The sequence below is a fragment of the Saimiri boliviensis genome, chromosome 11 (genome assembly GCF_048565385.1).
Source record: "Saimiri boliviensis isolate mSaiBol1 chromosome 11, mSaiBol1.pri, whole genome shotgun sequence".
NCBI lineage: Eukaryota > Metazoa > Chordata > Mammalia > Primates > Cebidae > Saimiri > Saimiri boliviensis.
Genome location: NC_133459.1, coordinates 116,097,083 through 116,119,912, shown reverse-complemented (window position 1 = coordinate 116,119,912; position 22,830 = coordinate 116,097,083). Strand labels below are relative to the sequence as shown.

The 22,830-nt window shown below is 45.6% G+C and overlaps 1 protein-coding gene and 1 pseudogene across 5 annotated transcripts in view; both read right to left on the bottom strand.

The window, feature by feature from the left end:
* BCAR3 (BCAR3 adaptor protein, NSP family member) overlaps positions 1–22,830 on the bottom strand; it is a 284,505-nt gene that overhangs the window by 208,019 nt on the left and 53,656 nt on the right. The gene's annotated exons all lie outside the window — the stretch shown is intronic.
* On the bottom strand, positions 677–15,885 carry LOC141580363 (uncharacterized; annotated as a pseudogene).

Sequence of the window (22,830 nt, the reverse complement as noted above, 5' to 3'; positions counted from 1 at the left end):
ACACACTGGGTGACAGCATGACTGTGAACACAAACCTCTGGACTTCCATTGTGACGGCCTTTCCCTCATGCCCTCATCTGTTTGGTTCCCATGGTTCCTCTCTTTTCCCACTTGCTGCCTACAATTCCCTTCTTTCAAGAAAGGAATGAAACCTCTACATTTTCTGACCTGAGTAACTTTACACCTGGTACCAAGCTGGCCTGGTATAACCAGAGAGGTTTCCAGACTCTGGCAGCAATCCTGCCGTGCCTCGGGCTCAAACAGCCATGCAGCTTCACCTCAGAAGCCCTGCTTTGCCTCATAAACCTTGGCCAAGCCCATCAGAACTAGTTTTCTTCTGAACTCCAGGGAGAAAATACAAAATAATTCACATAGCAACCCATTCACACATTCCAATCTCCAAACATGCAGTACGATCCATTTCCTCTTGACCCCAGAGCCATTAGCATACTTGTGACAAATTATCTAGACGATTCCCCATATGCTGGTGTTCTCGCCAGTCCCACAGGCTGGTAGCCTCCAGACTGCTCCAACACAAGGGTGTGTGGCTGGAGCTGCTGCCCTGGCAAGGCCTTCCCAGCCTAGAAGGGAACAGCCATGCCAGCTCTGGCCCTGGCATCTGTGGATGCCCTGAGTTACAGATCCACCCACATGACCCAGATAGAAGCATGTGATTTTGAATGTCTTTTAGGAACACAGCTCAGAATCCAGCTCTTTGCTGTGCACTTGAAGGTTTGCTTTGGCTTTTCACATTTATTCCCTGGCAATACCACCGGCACACTCATTTCATCCAGCTCTTACCAAACCCAAACCTCAGGCACTTCTTACTGGCAAGAGGCCACCCTCTTCAAGGCCAAGCATGGAAGAAGCTGGGCACTAACTCTTCCACTTAAAACTGTCACTACCACAGAGTGTGAAGGGAGCTTGCTTGTTCCACATTGAATTCTCCTGTAGAGGCCATTTCTGGTCTCCTGTTATGTGACTGTGAAACTCCTAAAAGGGCTATGACTACCCAGCTAGCCCCTCTGCATTAGGAATGGCCCCAGAGCTCATGGATCGGGAGCTGTGAGGATTCTCCTTCCTAGGCTAGGGCCAATTCAAGTCAGCGGTGAGCATCTACCTGGGCATCGGAAATACTAAGATGCATAAAACAAATCTCTCTCCTCACCCACGGTTGCAGACATTTGTCCTCAATCTTGACTTTCAGTTGTGACATCACATGTCAATTGGTTGTGAAGTGAGTCACATGTAATTTGTTATCAATAATAGAAAGTACCAAAGGTTTGAAATAGGAGCGCATTCAAAATAAGAAGATAAGAGTGGATTCATGGGTATGCATATATCATTGCTCTCACTTATGTTCAGACACACCTTCTTTGGTGAAGGAAAAAGTATTAGAGGGGGTGATCTGAGTTCTGTGACGTTTGTGAGCGTTGTCTGTGAGCCCAGTGAAGGCAGGACGTTGGCTTGATCCACACAGGGCCACACTCCGTATCTGTAACAAAGAGGGTGCTTCCTTCACCGTTTTTCATAGAGAAAGGACTAGGGTTGAAGGAAGGCTGCCTTTCAAGAAAGCAGAAAAAGTGGTTGAAACTATTGCCTTTTGAATTGGGCAAGATTTGTTTGTTTGTTTAGGAAAAGAACAGTGCACTGATTATATTACAGCCCTGGCAATATTTTTTTATTACTGTAAGCTTTACCTCTCTATTTGGTATCTCATAGATGGCCTGTGATCAATCATGTGATGCACAGTGCTAAGTTAATCTCTTTAATGATAATAATGCTATTTACTTGTATTATGCTTTAAAATTACAGTTTAAATGTGAATGTTTTTGCATTCATTGACTCAGGTAGGCTTGCCTTTAAGAACCTTTGAAGTAGGTCTTATCTCTACCTACTGTGAAGAAATAACCTCGGAGAGGTCTTGCTCAAAGTCTGTAGCAGGTGAGTGATACAGCTGAGATTCAAATCCAGATCATTTGTTTCCAACCTGTGTTTTATGTATTCCACTCAGGCTGTGTTACACCCAACTTCATAACAGTGAAGAAAAAAGATGCAGCTACACTTTCAATGTTGACATCTCAAGGGTATGGCGGCCAGTTTCACATTGTTGGATGGGATGTCTCTCTGGCTGAGAGAAGCCTATCTCTTGGTAGTGGAGACACATCAACCTCTCTCTGCTCGGTGTGTCTTGTTGACTAGTGAGGCAGCCAGTCTGCAGAATTTTGTCTGCTTTAGGTAAGCAGACCCTGTACTGCATGCATGTGTGTGCACGCACGCACACATAGACACACACATGACCTGGACTATTCCAGACTTGGCAGGGGTAAATACATCCATTTGGTGCTTTAATAGGCAGCCCAACCCAGTGACTGCCTGAGAGCCCACAAGTGTCATTTCTGACTGTCTAAAGACCAGAGCACCTACATGCTGCCAAGGTTGGCTGCTGGGCTGGTTTTGGGATTCTTTTGCATTATGGGCTTATGGGTACTTTACTGTGACTTAAATCACATGAAATCTTTCAGAGAAAAGCAGATAAGAAATGCTCCCATAACCTTGCTCCCTTTCCCTAACACACACACATAGAAACACACACACACACACACACACACACACACACACACACACACACACACTCTCTTCTGGAGCCCTGCACACCTACAGCAGGCACTGGCTCTGTGACTAACATGCTCCACCCAGGGAGTCAACTTTGGCAGGTGCCCAGACTGTGACATGGGCCACTGAACTGCTCATTTGTCATTCAAACCTAAGAACTTTTCACCCCTCAGCAAAGCATTTCTCAATCAAAATGCTTATTGAACTTAAAACTGAATGGCCATCTAAAGGGTGGGGCTAGCACTCCCACAGTCAAATAAATGAAACTTTTGCTTTGTTGATGCTGAGTCTTGGCTCAAGTTTTCAAGGCTGGATGAGATTCCGCCCTGTACTTTCAAACTTTTGCAGAACTGCTCAGTCAGCTTTCTGGGAAAACCATGCCCATGTCCTACTGGATTCCTCCAGCTTTGGTGTTGTCAACACAGAGATCACTGAGAGTTTAGCTCTAAATAGAAGGCCTCCATTGTTCCCTGAACACAAAGGGCAAGATAGAGAGTAATCAGATAACAAGTAATGAAATTACGGTTATGGGTGGAAATGCCTTCCATTTCTATAGCACTTCATCTTTCTGGAGAGCTTGCATGATATGATTTGACTCACACAACATATCTCAGAGGTGACATTTAGCCAGACTTTCTCTTTTGTCTCCATTGTACAGATGAAGAATCAGAAATATATAAACATAGTCAATGATGACTCACATATATGACATTGGTCCCATAAGATTATAACAGACCTGAAAAATTCCTGCTGTTTAGTGATGTCATAGCTGTAGCAATACCGCAGTGCAGCACATTCCTCACATTTGTGGTGATGCTGCTGTAAACAAACCCACCGCACTGCCAGTCATAGAGAAGTCTAGCACATACAGTTATGTAGAGTACATCATAATTGATAATGATAATAAATGACTATGATACTGGTTTATGTGTTTATTATACTATAATTTTATGTTAACTTAGAGTGTACCCCTACTAAAAAAAAAAATGTAACTGTAAAGCAGCCTCAGGCAGGTGCTTTAGGAGATATTCCAGAAGAAGGCACTGTCATCCTAGGAGAAGACAGCTCCATGTATGCTGCCCCTGAAGACCTTCCAGTGGGACAAGATGTGGAGATGAAACACAGTGATACTGATGATCCTGACCCTGTCTAGGCTGAGGCTAATATATGTGCTTGTGTCTTAGTTTTTAACAAAAAAAAAGCTTAAAAAGTAAAAAAATTAACTAAGAAATTTAAAAATAGAAAATAGCTACTGAACATGGATATAAAAAAAGAAAATATTTTTGCACATCTGTGCAATGTGTTTGTGTGTTAAGCTAAGGGTCAGTATGAAATAATCAAGGCTGGGTGTGGTGGCTCAGACCTGTAATCCCAGTACTTTGGGAAGCCAAGGTGGGCAGATCACTTGAGATCAGGAGTTCAAGATCAGCCTGACCAACATGGAGAAACGCCATCTCCACTAAAAATACAAAATTAGCTGGGCATGGTGGTGCAGACCTGTAATCCCAGCTACTCAGGAGGCTGAGGCAGGAGAATTGCTTGAACCCAGGAGGTCATGGTGAGCCGTGATTGCACCATTGTACTCCAGCCTGGGCAACAAGAGTGAAACTCCAGCTCCATCTCAAAAAAAAAAAAAATCAAAAAGTTAAAAACATTAAAACATTTATAAAGTTAAAAAGTTAATGTATTATTGAAGAAAGAAAATAAAGTTTTAAAATAAACTTAGTGTAGCCTAAGTGTACAGTGTTTAGGCTACTAAACTAAAGTCTACAGTAGTGCACAATAATGTCCTAGGCCTTCACATTCACCCACCACTCACACTGATTGACTCACCTAGAGCAACTTCCAGTCCTGAAAGCTCCATTCATTGTAAGTGCTCTATACATGTGTACCATTTTAAATCTTTACATTGTAGTTTTATTGTATCTTTCCTATGTTCAGACATGTTTAAACACACAAATACTTAGTTAGCATTCTGTTACAGTTGCCTCCAGTATTTAGTACAATAAAAACATGCTGTAAAGTTTTGTAGTGTAGGAACAACAGGCTATACCATACAGCAGAGGTATACCATCTAGGTCTGTGTAAGTGCACTTTATGATGTTTGCACAATAATAAAATCACCTAATAATGTATTTTCCAAAATGTATCCCCAACATTAAGCTACATATGTCTGTATATAAAAAGATACAGAGTGAAGAGGTATGTGTGTTGTGTGTGTGCGTGTGCATGCGTATGACTGCATGCAAAAGGTAGAAAACATTTAATTATTTAAAACTATCTCAGATAATATCTGATGACAGGGGCTTTTGTACCATTTAAATTTTTTGTGTTGTGTCCCATCTCAGGGTTATCTGGACTCAGTGTACACTAACTCCAGGGCTCGAGCCAGAGTGGGAATTCCCACAGCAGGAGCCAGATTCCTACTGCAGTTCACTTCCCCTTGACAAGTAAGAGTGGAGAGAATACGTCCTCCGTTTCATGGGCTTTGTGGCTCCCCTGTCTAGAGCCTCTGACAATTTCAGTGGATTGTGGAGAACTGCCAATAGCACAGACAAAATGAACAGAACTGATAAGCAGGATTTGAGAGTGATCTATAACCTAAAAGAACCAAATTAAGCTCCTCTTTAACTGTACGCAGCGGTCTAGAATTGTTTTCTTTCCCCCTTGTGTGTTAGTGCCCTTGGTGGCTTGGGTTCCCCCTCTTTTAGAAAACAATGTCTGGCCCGGGGTCCCCCAAAGGCTGTTATTAGAGTGGCCACTCTTAACCCCTTCCCAAGCCATTCTAGCTCTGTAATACCACTCCCTGGTCTAATAATCAACACCCCACCACCCCCAAGTCATCCAGAGCCCTCCTTCGCATGGGACACGAGTGGCTGGTGCTTCATGCTAGGAACCACCCCGATGGCTAACTGAAGAGCCCGGCACCACTTTATGTTATACAAATTCTTGTAAATTTTGCATTTCATTTCTCCTATTCTCTCGCATCTCTTAAAGGTGGGGGAAGGGCTGTTAAAGCAAGTCAGTATATGTGCTAATTTTCAAATTCCAAATAAAATGGTTATAAAACATATTTTTCAAAAATTACATTTGAACAAAAACCTTAACAGAAACTGAAGGAGCCTTGGTTAGTTCCCAAGAGGCAATATCCCATTTGGAATAGAAGTGTATCTGTGCCCATTGTTCCTGCTCCATAAGGAACACTCCAGGGAATGTCCAGGTACAGCTTCTGGGAAGGATTAGAATGATTTTTAGCACCAACAGCACTCAGAGAGTCTCATGGCTTTGATGACTAGTCCCTGGCATTCTTATTCCAAGTGCCATGTAATGGTTATCCCCAAATGGGGAGATGCCTGGCCTTAAAAAATGTACACTCTAGGCCTCTAGAGTTGCCTGGAATGGGAGAGGCAGAGATGCTGAACTGGACCGGCCTCTTTGGGGTCAGGGAGGGGTGGGGAGGATGTGCAGGCATGTCCCCTTACTAGCTGTGGTTCCAGTTCAGCTCCCACAACAGGAAAGTCTCTGCTGATTGGGGTCTGTTCTGGGTCTGATGGGGTTTAGCCTCTGGAATCCACGTTGAGGTACAAAGAGGAAGACCTTCACTCCTGTCTCCTGTCATAGTAAGGAGTGGTCTTCCAAAAGGAGCACACAATCATGGGACCTGAGGACTGAAGCCCCATCAAAGAAGTGGGGCCAGGCCTACCTGATGACCTCTCTTCTCCACACCCCTCTTCTCCCACAGAGGAGCAGAACAGACAGCAGCTTCCCCCATTTTCTCTTTTCTCTGATGTTCACTTTGCATTCACATTACACTCCACTGAGACAGCTGCTGGGAAGTCTCACTGCACCAATTCCCAGGCCAACTTTTAATAGAGAGAAACAATGATTGGGAGGGAAGTTTGCCTGGGCAACAGGAGTAAGACCATTTTACAATATGTGTTTGGTTAACTGTTGTATAAATAATTGACCCTTCAGAAAGCATCATGACTCCTCTGTACTTCTTTTTCTCTCCTCTTTCTCCGCTTATGAAGAGGCAATCCTGCATGGGCTGCAGAGGGCAAGGCAGGTATCCTCCAGAGTCAACTCTTCCTTCTCCAGGGCATTCATTCATCACCCTCCCAACCTCTTGGGTGTACAGTCTCCAGGCACTGCTTCTCCTACCACGTGGCTTTCTCATGCCAAACGCACATGCTGGCCCCTGTGCTGGCAGCCTCCTGCCCATTGTTTCTAAGTGCCATGGGTCAGGTTGTCTGGGAAACAGACTTTGGGAAGGAAATTTATGTGCAAATGTGCTCTCGGGAACAACATCCGTGAGGGAGTGAGAGAAGGAGGCTCTGACACAGGGCTGAATAGTTGACACAATTGTGCTAGAGGCCTCAGCTGATCTCACAGGAAGCTCTGAAGCCAAGTTGGCCCTTTGGAGATGTCCTGAATGGAGGGAAAGGCGGAGACCTTGGTACAACTACATCGTCCACTTGTGCCTAGGGCATGTAACCTTCGGGAGGCAGCTCCCATTGGCTGAGGGCAATTCCCAGGGAGGAACCCAACAGCAGGCGGCACTGCTAAAGTCAGGAGGACAAATGTCTTGGTTCATAAGGGAGATCTGGGCACCTCTCCGGGACCTGCTCCTGTCAGAGATCAGAGAAAGAGGAGTATAAAGCTGTGGCTTCTGGTCTGCCCTGCTCTAGGTCAGTGCCTTGGCCTGATCCATCAGGATTCAGGACTAGGGGAGGACAAGGAAGAGTTTTCAGAGAGTCCTGTCAGTGGCTGGGAAAGAACAAGTGTCAGCTGGAAGCTGCAGGGTAGATCCAGTAGGAGGAAGAACTGGCTGCCGTCTTATAGGTGGAGTCCAGATGACTAGTTTAAGCCTAAGAGGAGAGTTCCAGTGCAGACAAAGAGTTGGTTTGGGAAACACCTCTAATTGGGAGCCAGTTCTAAGATGCTCTAAATCTATGAAACTTTTACTAGATTCCCAAAGGTGAGTATAACCTTACTCTGCTTTGCGCTTCCTAGTGTATGTCATTTTTAAAGCGTAACAGACTCATAGGCACTGGATGAGGAGAATAGCTGAGAAACGTTCTTGGGAGCTGAGATACTGACCAAAGCTAGGAGTGATGTCTGCCTATCAGCATTCATCATATCACTTCAGCAGGTCCAGTGTGGTTCTCTGCTCTCTGTTCACTCCCTGGGGATCATTGCCACCTATCTTCATTTTTCTATTGCATTTGGGAGGAGGGACAGTGGGTAGCAACTGAGCAGAGGCCGTTTGGGAACAGAATAGGAGAAAAGTCCAACTCTCTGCACTGTGAACCTTTCTCAGGCCATCAGGGAGGTGATTGGTCAGATGCCAGGGAATGGTGGAAAATGCTGGGCCTGCATGCCCTAGCCAAGAGCATTTAGTGTATGACTGTTAGCACCCTGTTACCCCTCTCCCAACACTATTATGCAAAATTAGGTATAACCCCAGTTGGATATTATCCCCAAACTAACCTCACAAGCATATACACAAGCTGATGCAACCCACAGCCTGCGGCACAGTTAGCCAGCCCCTGACAACAATGTTTAAAGTGTGACCAAGGGTGAAATATTGCCTCACGGGTCTGAAAAGGCTTTTGCCACCAACAAAGAACCATTATGATAACAGGAAGGCGCCGACAGCTAAGCACAGTATAGACAGGAAAGATCTCTCTTTCTCTACCCTTCATGAAAAAGAGAGAGGTTTTTAACCCTCCAGTGTCCGGCTAATTTCCTGAGCAACACTGGCCAAGGGTAACTGCAGCTCCACACTGAGCTGGGCATTCAGGAGGGGCAGGAGCACTTCTTGGCTAGAAGGCTGTCTGCCGGATGCCACCAGGGGAGGCACCTCTTGTGTCACCAAGTGGCTTCTATGGGTGCTAGGGGAAGCAGTGTGTGGAGCCAAGAGTGCCACTGGGGCCTACAAACAATTCTTGTTTTTTAAGTTTCCTGCTTTTTCTTCATTTTCATGCCAACTGCATCGAACAGACATTTAAGTAACCAAATAACAAATGTTTCTGGAAAGCCCACTAGGTGTCAAGCATCACACTAAATGATTCAGGGGGGAGAAGGAACATACCTGCCCCTGTGTTATTTGGAGGGAGAAGATAAGTACACATAAGAAAGAGAAAATGACAGCACAATGAGCTGCCGTTAAGTGCACCAAAAAGCCACACAGGAGGTGCTGTTGAGGTCCAGGGCTGGAACAGACCAGTGACTCATTTTTCCTTTTAGGCCCCACTGTCTACCACGGTCCATGTGGACCATCAGTCAAGTCACATGCCTTGCTCCTCTCTGGCCTTAAAGGTGACATGAAATGAAAATCTGGTTAATCAGAGACCTTTACTCCTTGGGCCACAGTGAAAGGTCCAGGAATGAACTGGACCCATCCAGTGAGTGGGTCAGTAGGTCAGGGAAAGCTTTCTGGAGGAAGGCTAACATAAACTAGGTGTGAAAGCAGGAACAGGATTCAGACAAAAGAAGCAGGTGTTCCTGGCAAAGACCCAGCAAGAACCTGGCAAATAAAAGGCCATAGTGAATGAATAAATGTGGCCTACAGGAAAAAAAAAAAAAAAGGCATTTTTGGAGTTTTCAAGCTAACCATTCAGAGACGTCATCTAGGAGAGAAACGGGGGAGGGGAGGGTTGAACAGAAAGATCAGAATCAAACGAAGCCTTCCACTAGGAATTAAGGTGTTTAACTTTGATCTTTTATGATTTTCAGTGGGGGCTCAGCTTATAAGGTGATAAAGGTCTGACTTCAGATGAGACTCGGTGAGAAATGGGAGCAGGAGGCTGTCTTCCATGTATAAAGCATGATAAAACATGGTAGCAGGTGCTTTACTCATTCCAGTGAGGATGGAAAGGAAGGGGCAGATATGAGAGACATTACGGAGACTAATAAAACAAAGATAAATTTGAGGAGTCAAATTTTGATGCTGTTGTGGTTGCACTAGATTTAGTTGCAAATAGTGGAAATCGATATAAATTAGCTAAAAAGGAGAAAAAAAGAAGGAATGTATTAATCATGTCACTAGGAAGCGTAAGGATGCTTTTTGCTGCAGGCACAGCTCCACTCAAGGCCAGGCTCTTTCTGTGGGCAGGTGAGTGTCCTAGGTAGCCCCAGACTCATCTCCCGGCAAACACAGGTGAGCTTTCTCATGACCTCTGGTAGAAAGGTCCCAGGAAAGACTGATTGGCCAGGCCTTGGTCAGGAGTTCATCCCTGGACCTTTCACTGCGGCCCAAGGAATGGAGGTCTCTGATTGATAAGATTTCCATTTCATGCCACCTTTGAGGCCAGAGAGGAGCAAGGCATGTGACTGATGGTCCACATGGACCATGGTAGACAGTGGAACCTAAAAGGGAAAATGAGCCACTCTAGTTGGAAGGACTGAGATGGGACAGAAGGTAGGACACTCAGAAATGATAACTACTGAGGTTCTATGCTGGGGCCATTAACACAAATATGGAAAGCAGGAATTTAGGGTCAAGGAGATGATTTTAGACATGTGGAATAGAATGCTGCTGGGACAGAGCTGGTGGCAGGAGTCTTCCCCCTGTAGAGACAAAAGGCCGAGATGACAGGGGATGTGGAGCCTCCACTCCCTAGAACGCTCAATCTCCATAGCAGTTTCTTCCAATTTCTGCTGACCCCAATGTCCTGAACCAGTTTAGTCTTTACAAAGTTGGAACCAGTGAACACAACCAGTGTAGACCTGCTCAGAGAGGAGGGGCCTTGCCTCCTGAGGCTGAAGTTCCAACCCTGATTCCCCAATTCACCCAGCCCTTCCCCACAGATTAATACCTAACACCTCAGTAGGTGCTATCCTATCACCAAAGAACAATCCAGCTCAGGCAAGGGCCACGCTGGGCCTGTTGAAACCACAGCCTGGTCTTTGGCTGAGATATTTTCTCTGTTTTCACCATGAGAGTAGGTGCAGGTGGTGACCCAGACAGTCCTGGAGACAGATGAACTACCTATCTTGAGAGCACCCAGCCCTGCAGTTACTGTGTGCCATGGGGGAGCCATGGAAAACCCCAAGCTCAAGGCAGCCAACCTAGCACGAATGTGGTCTTCTAACATTTCACTTTGATGCGTAATCTGAACATCCCCAGGCCACCTTCCTGTGGATCCTGTTTAATTCAAAAGAAATTCAGTAACATGAAGATCATGTTCTTACCCCACTTGCCTACATGCCGATGAGCCAGTCCATTGATTACATCAATAGCATCCTCCCTGCTATTCCTGTCTCCTTCTGGTTTTCTCTCATTGATACCCTCACTCAAGAAGCCACTTAAGGGTACCATACTGCTGTCTGGGCTGTCAGGGTTTATCATAAGAGCACCAGCATCCGGGCCCAGGGTGCTGACTTCCTGCAAGAGTTGGGATCATGGTCTTCTCACTGGCTCTGTGACACACCTTGTCACCAGGGTCCCACAGCAGCAGAATATGTGCTCTAAGTATCACAAAGTCCCTCATGAAAATAGCTCTTTAAACTTTTTTCTCCAAACTGTCTCTCCATAGGGGTCTAGAACAGCAGCACGAGGGACCAGGCTGAGGACAGACACATCTTACTCCTCCATGTTCCTTCTTTCACTTTCATGATGCACAGTTAACAAACAAGAGAGATTTCCACCTCCTTTGCTAAGAAATGAAAGCCTCCATGCACATCAACTCATGCTAACAGACCCCCTGAAGGGTCACTGTCCTCAGCTCTGCTCCATGCACCATCCACATACACGGCAGACAAAACTGCCAAGCAAGGCTCTCCATCATGCTGACCACAGAATTGGGTCAAAACTCGGAACCATGCCGCGGAGAGCTCTTGTACACCCAGTGTCAGCAGCAGTGGATGCAGACAAGTTGGCATGGGCAGCAGGAGGACATGTGCTGATGGCCATACCTGGCTGAGAGCCAGAGCCAGGCAAAAGCAGGCCAGGCCACAGACAGACCTGACTGTGCTATGAACTCATGCTCCTCTGCTGAAATGATACCCTTCACCCCTGAACCTAATCATTGTCAGGCGGTACCAGATACCCCATCCCCAACCCCAATACTCTCTGAAAAACTCTTGTTCTCTTCCAAAATTGCTTCCTCCTCCCTCCTCTCTGCAAAGATGGCCCTTCAAACTCCAGCCTGAGCCCAACCTCTTTTCCAAAGCCTCTTCTAGTCACCTCACTGACACACACACACTCTCTCTCCCTCCTGAATCATAGTCAGTTACTCTCCCAGTCCCCTCAATTCCACCTCAAGCTCCCTCACATCTCCTCTCTTCTCTCCACTTTAGCTCAGGCTCCCCCATGTCTTATCTGATGACTGCTCCTTGCTTGCTCTTCCTGCCTTCTCTCTTGCCCTTTTCAATCTATTCTCTACACTGCAGGGTTCATTCCAAAAGACAACTACAATCATGTCATGATCTACATAAACTCTTCTATAATAGCCAACACTGTTTTTTTGTTTGTTTGTTTTTTTAGACAGGGTCTTGCTCTGTCACAAGTGTGGTGGCACGAACGCAACTCATTGTAACCTCAAACTCCCAGATTCAGGCAATCCTCCGACCTCAGCATCCAGAGTAGCTAGGATTACAGGTGCACATCACCACACATGGCTAATTTTTAAATGTTTTGTAGAGTAGGGATCTCACTATGTTGCCCAGTTTGGTCTTGAACTGCTTGCCTCATGTGATCCTCCTGCCTTGGCCTCCCAAGGTGCTGGGATTACAGGTATAAGCCACTGCACCCAGCCTGCTAACACTTATTTTTGAATGCTTACTGCATGCTAGGTTCTGTTCTAAGTGCTTACAAGCAAAATGTGTGTTGAAATCTCACAGTAACCTCAAGAAGCAAGCATTATTTCTCCCATTTCATAAAGGAGAAAACTGAGGCCAAGAGAGGTTAAGTAACCCGCCCAAGGTCACACAACTAGTGGCAGAGCCAGAATTTGAACTCAAGCCTCCAGGCTTTAAATTCCACACTCTCAAGCAATGCACTGTAATTATACTGCTTTTCAGCTGTTGTCTAGTCTTCTTAGCTCATTTTCTGGCTCCTGCCCACCTCTCTCTCTGAACTTACCAATTTTCACTTGACCACTTGCAACTTTGTTCCCCCTTCCAACCCAGTGGTATGCCGGTAAATGTTTAACATTGGCTTTCTGAAAAATAAAGGCCTGACTTGCAGCATTTGCCAATCTCCATGGTGTAAATGCCCCCACCATGGCTGATTTCAAGTTATGAATAGACATCACTGAATGCAGAGTTAGGAAGAGGTGCACAGTCCGTGAGCTGAGCCTGCAGGAGCTGGCTCCAGCACACCACTGATGCGATCCAGCTCTGTCACCCTCCATGACTCCACTCATCAAGGATGGAGTACCTTGGACCTCATGTACCCATCTACCTGATCACATGTAGATCTGGAAAGAGCTGTTGAATGCCTACATTCATTTCTTTGTCCACCACTGGCAGTCTTAAGTCAGGACTGAAGGCTGCTGTCATTTCCAGACAGGCCCCTGTCTCCTGCTTGCCACAGCAGACTTGACTCATCACAGCCCCTTCCCTCCTCCACCAGAAGCACCCCACCCCACTGCCTGTGTCTGTGCTTTTCAATCCACCCACACTTTTGGGGGTCCATCTCATTTCATTCCTTCCTGTGATGATATTTCTAGAATATGGATGTCCATAGGTTCCTCCCATTCAATCACTCTCAGGCCTCCTTGATCTTCTTTCTCCATAGACCCAACAATTCCTCCATGTCTCAATCTCTGACTGACACCACCATTCATCGCATCAGACAAGCCAGAAACATGGGCATGATCTGAGATCTCCTTCCCCTCTCCCACCCCAGCCCAGGTACCAAGCCCTACAGAGTCTACCCTTGTGACAGCTGTGGCCTCAATCTCCTGCCTCCCATGATCCCATCTCTGCTGCAGTCTTCACCATTCTCTTCCTGAATTGCTGCCACAGCCTTCCACCTGCATGCCTCTGCTCTGGCCCATCCCCACATTGCTATCAGAAGACCTGGTTCCCCACAACACCAGGCCTGCCCCTCCTGCTCCTCTCCAGAATCCTTGTCTCTCACCTGGGCTTTCATACTTACCTGGGTTCTTCAGTGTGGGGGACCTGGTCAGAATGCTTCCTCTCTTCAGTTTTGGTCTCTAGCCTCCTTTGGGTGCTATCTCTACCCCTGATTGAACACTTCTGCTTCCTAAGTGGGAGTCTGGGTCCAGAGGTATCCTCTTGCCCAATCTACCCGAGGCCGCATACCCAGTCTCGGGGGAAAGTGTCCACTCCCTGTAGCACACATGTGTGTTTGCATCTCCTGTTTAAGTGGGAATTTGTTCTTATGCCAGGCAGCCCTAAGGATTAAGCTGCCCCTGCACAGAGGCCAGAGGATACCCCCAAGGCCAGGATGAGCTGCAGTGGACATCCTGAGGACTACTCCTAGGGGAAGTGGCTAAAGATGGGCACAGCTCATAGCCAGGACCCTGTATTTTCCTCCCAACTCCTAATTGAAGATCAAGTGGTTTACCCAAAGCAAGTACTTGCTTTCCTTTGTGTGTCCCCAGTGCTGCGTACAATAACCATTCCTACTAGGTGTGGCCTGGGAGTAACGCTTTCTTAATAAATATTTAATATGGGTATTACCAAAGAAAACACATTCACCACATAGGAATGATCAGTTTTCACAGCCTCACAATCCAGTGTTAATGTTAAAACTACCTACTGAGACCACAGTACCTTTCCTTTGTCTTGTTTTTTGTTTTGTTTTGTTTTGTTTTAATGAGATGGAGTCTCACTCTATTGCTAGGCTGGAGGGGAGTGGCGCAATCTTGGCTCACTGCAATCTGCCTCCTGGGTTCAAGCAATTCTCCTGCCTCAACCTCCCGAGCAGCTGCGACTACAGGTGCGTACCACCACACCTAGCTAATTTTTGTATTTTTTAGTAAAGACGGGGTTTCACCATGTTAACCAGAATGGTCTCAATCTCTTGACCTCATGATCCGCCTGCCTTGGCCTCCTAAAGTGCTGGGATTACAGGTGTGAGCTGATCTTGGTTATTCTAAATCTTGTGGGACCTGGGGCCATCTCTAGGATCGCCAGTTAGCATCTCCTTTCTTTAAACCACTCTATTGAGATATGACTGACAGGTATAAATCTGGACAAAGTTAATGTATACAACCTGATGAATCTGTAGATATCATCTGTGAAACCATCACCACCATCCACCAAGGCTATTCATCACCTCTCAAACTTTCCTCCCACTCCCTTTATAATTATTATTATTATTATTGTGTGTGTGGTAAGAACACTTAACATAAGGTCTACCTTCTTAGAAAATTTTAAGTACACAATATAGTATTCTAAGCTACAGACACTATGCTATATAGTAGATCTCCAGAACATATTTCTCTTGTGTAAGTGAAACTTTGCACCCTTTGACCACCGCCTCCCCTTTCCCCTTCTGCCAACCCCTGGCAACCACCATGCTACTCTGCTTCCACGAGTTTGACCAACATCTTTTTTTTTTTTTGAGATGGAGTCTAGCTCTGCTGCCCAGGCTGGAGTGCAGTGGCACAATCTCCATTCACTGCAGCCTCTGTCTCCCAGGTTCGAGTGATTCTCCTGCCTCGGCTTCCTGAATAGCTGGGATTACAGGCGTGCACCACCACACCCGGCTAATTATTGTATGTTTAGTAGATACAGGGTTTTACCATGTTGGTTAGGCTGGTTTCGAACTCTTGACTTCATGATCTGCCTGTCTCAGCCTCCCAAAGTGTTGGGATTACAGGCATGAGCCACCTCACCGAGCCACCAACATCTTTAAATAAAGTGCCAGTTCACAGAGATGTATGGGATAGTCAGTTTATAAAATGACCCTGTGGAGAGAGTTTCCTCAGAGGAAACCACATTGGTGACCTCTCCTGACTCAGCTAGAGCCACTTGAACCAGTGAATTAAAAGCTCTTTGTAGAGAAGTGAAGATTTGGGACAAATGCATTAGGTGACATTAAGTGTGCATGTGTTTGGGATAGAGTATTGGAGGACTGTGCTGTGCAGTCTTGGAGGTGGTGCTGACCATGACTGAGCTATCCAGGGTCCTTCCTCCAGACTGAGAGGCAAGAGCGTCCAGAAAGTGGGCAGCCAGAGCTCTCTGAAGGTCCCTCTTCCCAGGTGAATTTTCCGTCTGACTGCAGGAATGCTGGGCTCTTGTTGCCTGGTTCACTGACTGCTGTCCAGAGCTGCTGGCCACAACACACATCCAGCCTGAGCCTGAGCATGGCTGCCTGCCCACACTCCCAATGCCTTCCTCTTTCTTGGAGTCCACTTCAAGTTATTCAGATAAACAAAGTCTCCTCAATCTTCACCATATCAGCTGTAATCTTGTCAGGATAAACCAATTGTGCTGGATCTTTTAAAGTCTATCTGTTGGAGGTTTCCAGGGAATTTATTTAGTGCTTATTTGATTAACTGGGGCCAATTCACTAAGCTTCCAAGTAATGAAATCTGCTTTAAGCTTCAAGACATTGAAACAAAGAAACTTAGACAAAGATGGCTGAGATAAAAATTTGTAGTACAACAAAGGCTACGTTGTAGAGACTGTCAGAAACAGAAAAAGTTTAGGACAGAATTTATATAGCTCTAAGGGTGGGGAGTAGGGCAGGTAATTCAATCCTAAGTGGCAAATGTGTGACAGAGCAAAAAAAGGCCTCCTTTTCTATTTAAGTAACCAGCATGTCATTGTTTTTGAAGTAGTTGACTGATTTTTGAATCTGCTACAAGACTGTCAAGATCCATCTTAAACATAGGAAACCAAGAATGGTAGTTATGGAGGCAGGGCAGGAACTGAGCAGAAGGGAACAAGATTGGGAGAAAGCATTTTTGCTAAGAATATTTCTACTTTTTGGCTGGATAGGGTGGGTCATGCCTGTAATCCCAATACTTTGGGAGGCCAGGAGTTCCAGATCAGTCTGGACAACATGTTGAAATCCCATCTCTGCAAAAAATATAAAAATTAGCCAGGTGTGGTGTCATGTGCCTGTAGTTTCAGCTACTTGGGAGACTGAGGTGGGAGGACCACTTGAGCCTGGGAGGTCAAGGCTGCAGTGAGCCATGATCACATCGCAGCACTCTAGCCTGTGCAACAAAGTGAGACCCTGTCTCAAAAAAAAAAAAAAGAGTTTATACTTTTTGTGTTTCAAACTATATGAATGTACTATGCCATTTGAAAATTAATCCATTCCCCGTTTAGAAAATAAAAGTGCGGGCCAGGCGCGGTGGCTCAAGCCTGTAATCCCAGCACTTTGGGAGGCCCAGGTGGGTGGATCACGAGGTCGAGAGATCGAGACCATCCTGGTCAACAGGGTGAAACCCGATCTCTACTAAAAATACAAAAAACTAGCTGGGCGTGGTGGCGCGTGCCTGTAATCCCAGCTACTCAGGAGGCTGAGGCAGGAGAATTGCCTGAACCCAGGAGGCGGAGGTTGCGGTGAGCCGAGATCGCGCCATTGCACTCCAGCCTGGGTAAGAAGAGCGAAACTCTGTCTCAAAAAAAAAAAAAAAAAAAAAAAAATACAAAAAATTAGCTGGGCATGGTGGTGTGTGCCTGTAATCCCAGCTACTCAGGAGGCTGAGTCAGGAGAACTGCCTGAACCCAGGAGGTGGAGGTTGCGGTGAGCCGAGATCGCACCATTGCACTCCAGCCTGGGTAACGAGCGAAACTCCGTCTCAAAAAAAAAAAAAAAAAAAAAGTGCAGCTCACTGCCCACGCTCATTTAATTTTACATAAATGCACTCTTTGAGGCTGACGGAAATCTGATTTTCAGTAAGAAAATAATAAACTCTTCTTGGAGTTATTTCTAAACATAACATCTCTAATCCTAATGTAACAGAAATATATATGATGTTACATTAGGATTAGAGACAAGAGTATTCTTGAGGCAAACAGAAAATGGGTTAAATGGAAAAAAAACAGTTTTATTTACATTGTTATTTTGAAAAATAAATATAACATCCAAGACAACATTTCAATTAGGCAGATCTTCTGAAACTAGATAGAGGTTACAGAAATACCTATTTCTAGTTTTGGAAAACATCATTTATCAAAGAGTTCTGAGCCTCTTGGTTTGTGCTCTGTCTTAGTCTAGGCCTTGAAAAAGACAGGAACGTGGCAGGGCTGGTGCCTGTCCTCAGGCTTTGCCAAGTTACACTCGGTGAAAATCAATGTGATGTGCTGGGACTACATGGCGAGCAAGTGGCTATTTGCACGGCTGTCAGATTAGAGTCAATGGCCAGAGCAACAATGAATGACCCCATTTGCAGAGAGATGGTGTGCTGGAGAAGCCAGTGCCAAGGAGGAAGGCTGGCAGAAACTCTGCTCTAAAGACTGAGTGAAGAGTGTGTGTGTGTGTGTGTGTGTGTGTGTGTGTACAACAGCCCAACAAAAAGCAGGTATACAAATAGGAAGAAACAAACAGTGGAACCCACGCTCATGTTCAAGGTTGAGATAAGTGAAGAAAGAAAATTGTGCCCTGATGGGTTTGAGTTCAAAGTATGGGGTAGAAACCTACACTACCCATTTGGGCAAATCAGACAGGCACTGGCCACTCAGCTGAGCTGGAAAAGTGTCTGTGGGAGGATGCCAGGAAAAACACCATCATCCACCCATTTAACGAGGGGGATGTGCTGAACCTTGGTAACCAGGAGAAGTTAAAACCAGAGCCGGAAGTGCAATGTGATCACCCAGAGGGAGAATGCACAAACAAAATATGAAGGGGAAAAAAGTTTAATTAAAAAGTCAGCAGCAATGAGAGATTTAATTTCAGCCACGTACCCAGCCCAGGGCCCCTGTGGGGAAGTAGAGATATCACAGGAAGTGGGGCTGGAGGGGATGCTAGAGGCCTCTCATTTCATGGAGATAAAGTATCTGGCAGCCTGTTGAACAAACAGGGACCTGCCTGGGAGACATGCAGGTACCTCTCAAGCCGTACAATCCCTCTTCTGGTCCCCAGCAAGCACTGATTCTGCAGTAGGTCACTGGAGGGGACTGATCAGTCACAGATTAAAACAATCCCTTTTAGTTCAAAGGTCATCTCTGTCACCCTGCCCAAGGACAGCAGGCTTCAAGACCTGAGATCTGAGTGTTGCCACCTTCGTCCCCAAGGGCCTTTGAGCACGGCCCAGAGAAGGCCCTGGAGCACCTGGGGTTCTGCAGAGTAAAAAGAGCAGGCTCTGTAATTTCCCAACCCTGAGGGAGGAGACAGAAGGAGCAGCAATATAACTTCCCGAAAAGCACAGCTGGCAAGCATACCCACACTGTTAGGCTGCAACTCCCTGAACTAATTAAAAGGCAGAGCAATAGGAATTTCTGGATTGCTGCATAAGCAGCTCTTGGGGAAAATATGCTCATGGTATTGCAAACACAGGGCTCCCTCTTCACTTCCAAGAGCCAAGTTGGACATAGGTGATTACAGTTTACGACTAAATATGTGGGTAGGAATGTGTGTGTGTGTGAAGGAGAGGGGTGGAGAAGAACTCAGCCAGACAGAAATGCAACGTGATGTAAATACTTAAAAAGGCTATGATCTTCTCTCTGATTCCCCTTGAGGACAGAACAATAGGCAAAGGACTAAAATTGCACCACCAGAGAATTTCTCCTACTGTGGCCAGTAGGAGAAAAAAAAATCCTCCAACTTAGAAGGGAGCGTTTTTGCATTTGAATCTCTAGAAGGTGTTTTCCTCTCTTTCTAAGTATAAAGCATTATTGTTTGAGTTTAACTCCACTTGGAGACAGAAAGATGGGCCAAATCAACACCAAGAGTGTTGTCCACTTTATGAATCTATGAAAAGGAAATGTTTTCCAACTCTTTCCTCATAATAACACTATCAGTGTAGGGAACTCCTCTGGTGCAGAACTTTCATATGTTGGATTGGGGATCCCAGAGGGAGCCTAGCTGACGGGATGCCCTTAGAAGACCCACCTGTGGGCCACCAGGAGAGTTATTTGATGAGGGTGCTGGGAATGTAGCTGTGCTGCAGGATGTCAGATAAAACCCTGACACCAAGAAAGAGGACAAAAGCAGTATGCCCCTCTGTCTTCCCTGGGGAGGGCCCAGTGGAGGCTGGACTTTACCCAGAATAGCGATGGATTGCACTGTCTGGGCTTATGAGACAGAAAAGGGAAAGGCTGCTGGGCGCGGTGGCTCAAGCCTGTAATCCCAGGACTTTGGGAGGCCGAGGCAGGTGGATCACGAGGTCAAGAGATTGAGACCATCCTGGTCAACATGGTGAAACCCCGCCTCTACTAAAAATACAAAAAATTAGCTGGGCATGGTTGCGTGTGCCTGTAATCCCAGCTACTCAGGAGGCTGAGGCAGGAGAATTGCCTGAACCCAGGCGGCGGAGGTTGCAGTGAGCCGAGATCACGCCATTGCACTCCAGCCTGGGTAACAAGAGTGAAACTCTGTCTCAAAAAAAAAAAAAAAAAGAAAAGGGAAAGGCTTTTGAGCAAGATAGTCGGGGACAGAAGGTGGCTCAACTGTCCCTTGGCCCAGCCTCCACTGGAAATCCCAAGTCCTTGCTTGAGATGATTTTAAATTGAAACAGCAAAAGAATACTTCGATGCATGTAACAGAAGAGCCTGTGACCCTGCTGCAGGAGTGCCCTGCTCTGTCTCCACCATAAGGACTACCAGAAAGAAGGTACAGCATCAGTAATAGCAGAGGCAATGACAGCTCCGTAGTCCACAAGGAGACAGTGCAGAGAGTGCCTCTGTTCTGATCCTGGCCTTGGAAAAACTTGAATGGTTGCTAAAAATCTATTTGGGTCCCCTTGGACTCTGCAGGTAGAAACTGGGCTATGCCTTCAGCGGGCTTGGGGTTCCAGTAACTCTACTAGGAGGGAGCTCAGAGGCAAACATTTTTTTGTTGCCACTATGTTGCCCCTTTCTGACTGTGCCCCTCAGGTAGGAATGGAGGGAGGAGTTTATATATATATATAGGATGGTATATAGCTTGGGAACATCCCCATGAACATACAGAGGGGCTGGGTAGAAAATGCCTACATTAAAATATAAGGAAACTAATGCTTCAATAGGTTATCGGCAATTTACCCAACTAGTAGATGGTGGGAGGACTAGCCATAGGCAAGGAGTTACTGGGGAGGCAGGAAAGACACAGGGCAATAGAGTACCCACTAGTTTTCTAGAGAATTAACTAGGTCCTACTAACAAACTGTATTTCAGGACCACAGACAGCAGCATAGGAGCACCATTTTGGTGCATACTCCCCACCCCTTGTAGTTCATCTATGCCAGTGGTGTCATCTCTCACCCATTAAACCCAGTCCAGGCTCTCAGTGGAAGCTCTGAGGAAATTCTGAGGCTACACAGAAAACAGTGTAAAGAACACTGCACTCTGCTTTTCACACAGGAATGATAAATCAATTATCTTTATTCTCGAGTCCAGTCCTCATCCAGTACTAATAATACTAATGTTTATTAACCATTTACTATAGCCATGTACTATGTTTTTGTTTTATCCTTATCCTCATCTTTCCATTTGTCTATCAATAATATGGATATAATAATGTAACCCAAAGTTAATGAGGAAATGACAGAAGCTGAAATATGAGAAACAGCAAAATTAAGTGACTTTTTCTAAGGTCACACAGGCAATCTAATTCCAGAGCCCATACCCACAGCCACCCATCAGAGTTGTTTACTGAACTTTATGTATGGAATTCAGGCAAAATGGTAAGAGACATGACACTTTTTAGGGCAACTTGGTATATGAAGTCATCAGGGACCCAGAAAAGCGTCTGCTTTAGTGCCTAGGAACTGAAAGAGTTCTGTTTCCTATTAAGATTCTACCTCTTTTCATTATCTGCAAAAATTAGAACAAGTTATATAATGTCTCTATGTCCCTTTTTCCTTTCCCAGTGGAATAATGAAGTAAACCAGGCATCAAGGCCAGATTTGGAATAGGTAAAATACTCAAAACTGCTAAGGAAGATAAGCCATAAGTTAGAATGTCTGTTTAGTTTTCTAAGTTGTGTGGTGTTGTGTGATTCTCTCTAGGTGAAAGAATCACAGATTTTTAGAGCTGTCAGGGACCTGCAGATCTTAGAATCCATGTTCTGCAGGATCTTTAATATTTTATCTACATGAACACCTCACCCAACACAAGAATCCTTGCAATCACATTCGTGAGATAGCACAGAGGCCTTTTAGGGCCAGATTGCTCCTTGGGTCACCAGGAAGCCATCCCTTCTCCATGGTATACCCTTCCTCTACCAAATGTACCCAAATATAGCACATCATAGCATTTTCCAAAGCTGCTTCTAAGATTGCACCATGTCCATCTCCTTCCTACCAGAGATACTATTTGTGTCCCTAGTGAGGCCAGGACAAAGTCATATCCCACTTCCTCCTGGCAGTACTTGGAAGGAAAGTGAGTTATTATGCCTCTCACAATGCTCTTTTTTCCAGGCTTCCCTGTCTCAGCTTCTTCAGTTATTTGTAATTCAACCTTATTCCTATAGCCCTCATTATCCTTATCACCCTCCTCTGAACGTACTTGGGTTTGTCACTTGTTCCCTTTGAAATGCCTAGCCTTCCACTGACATTATGAGAGGCATAATATCTCCCTTCATGCCAGGGGCTTCCAGGAAGAAGTGGGATATGATTTTCTCTAGCCTCATCAAAGGTGAGGATTATGGATCAGTAGAGTATAAGAGATAGTATGGACAGGTAAGTAGGGGTCAAAGCACGAGAGACGTTGTATAAGATTCTATGCTGAGGGCAATGGAGAGCCATTGAAGGCTTTTAACCAGGAAAGTGACACAAACAAATTTGGATTTTAAGAAAAATCACTCTGACTACAAGTTAGAGGATTGGAGAAAAATGTGAGACCAGGGGCAGGAGATGCCATGGCCAGACTAGGGCGCAGTAAAGCAGGCCTATAACCTCCTAGCTTCTATCAATGCTGCCAGTGATGGTGAACTATACCAGCAGCCATGGCTCACTCTTGTTTCACATTCAGCTCAGGGTAACAGAGCCTTTTCTATAGGAATAGCAATGTTAGCTTTTTCCCAGCATCTATCTCTGCAACCAACTGTTTTAAATCCAATCTTGTTAGTTTCAGCTCTTCCTTTTGGGCTATTGAAATCTTTGTGCATCTTGGTCCAACCTCTTCTTTCTTACTTAAGGG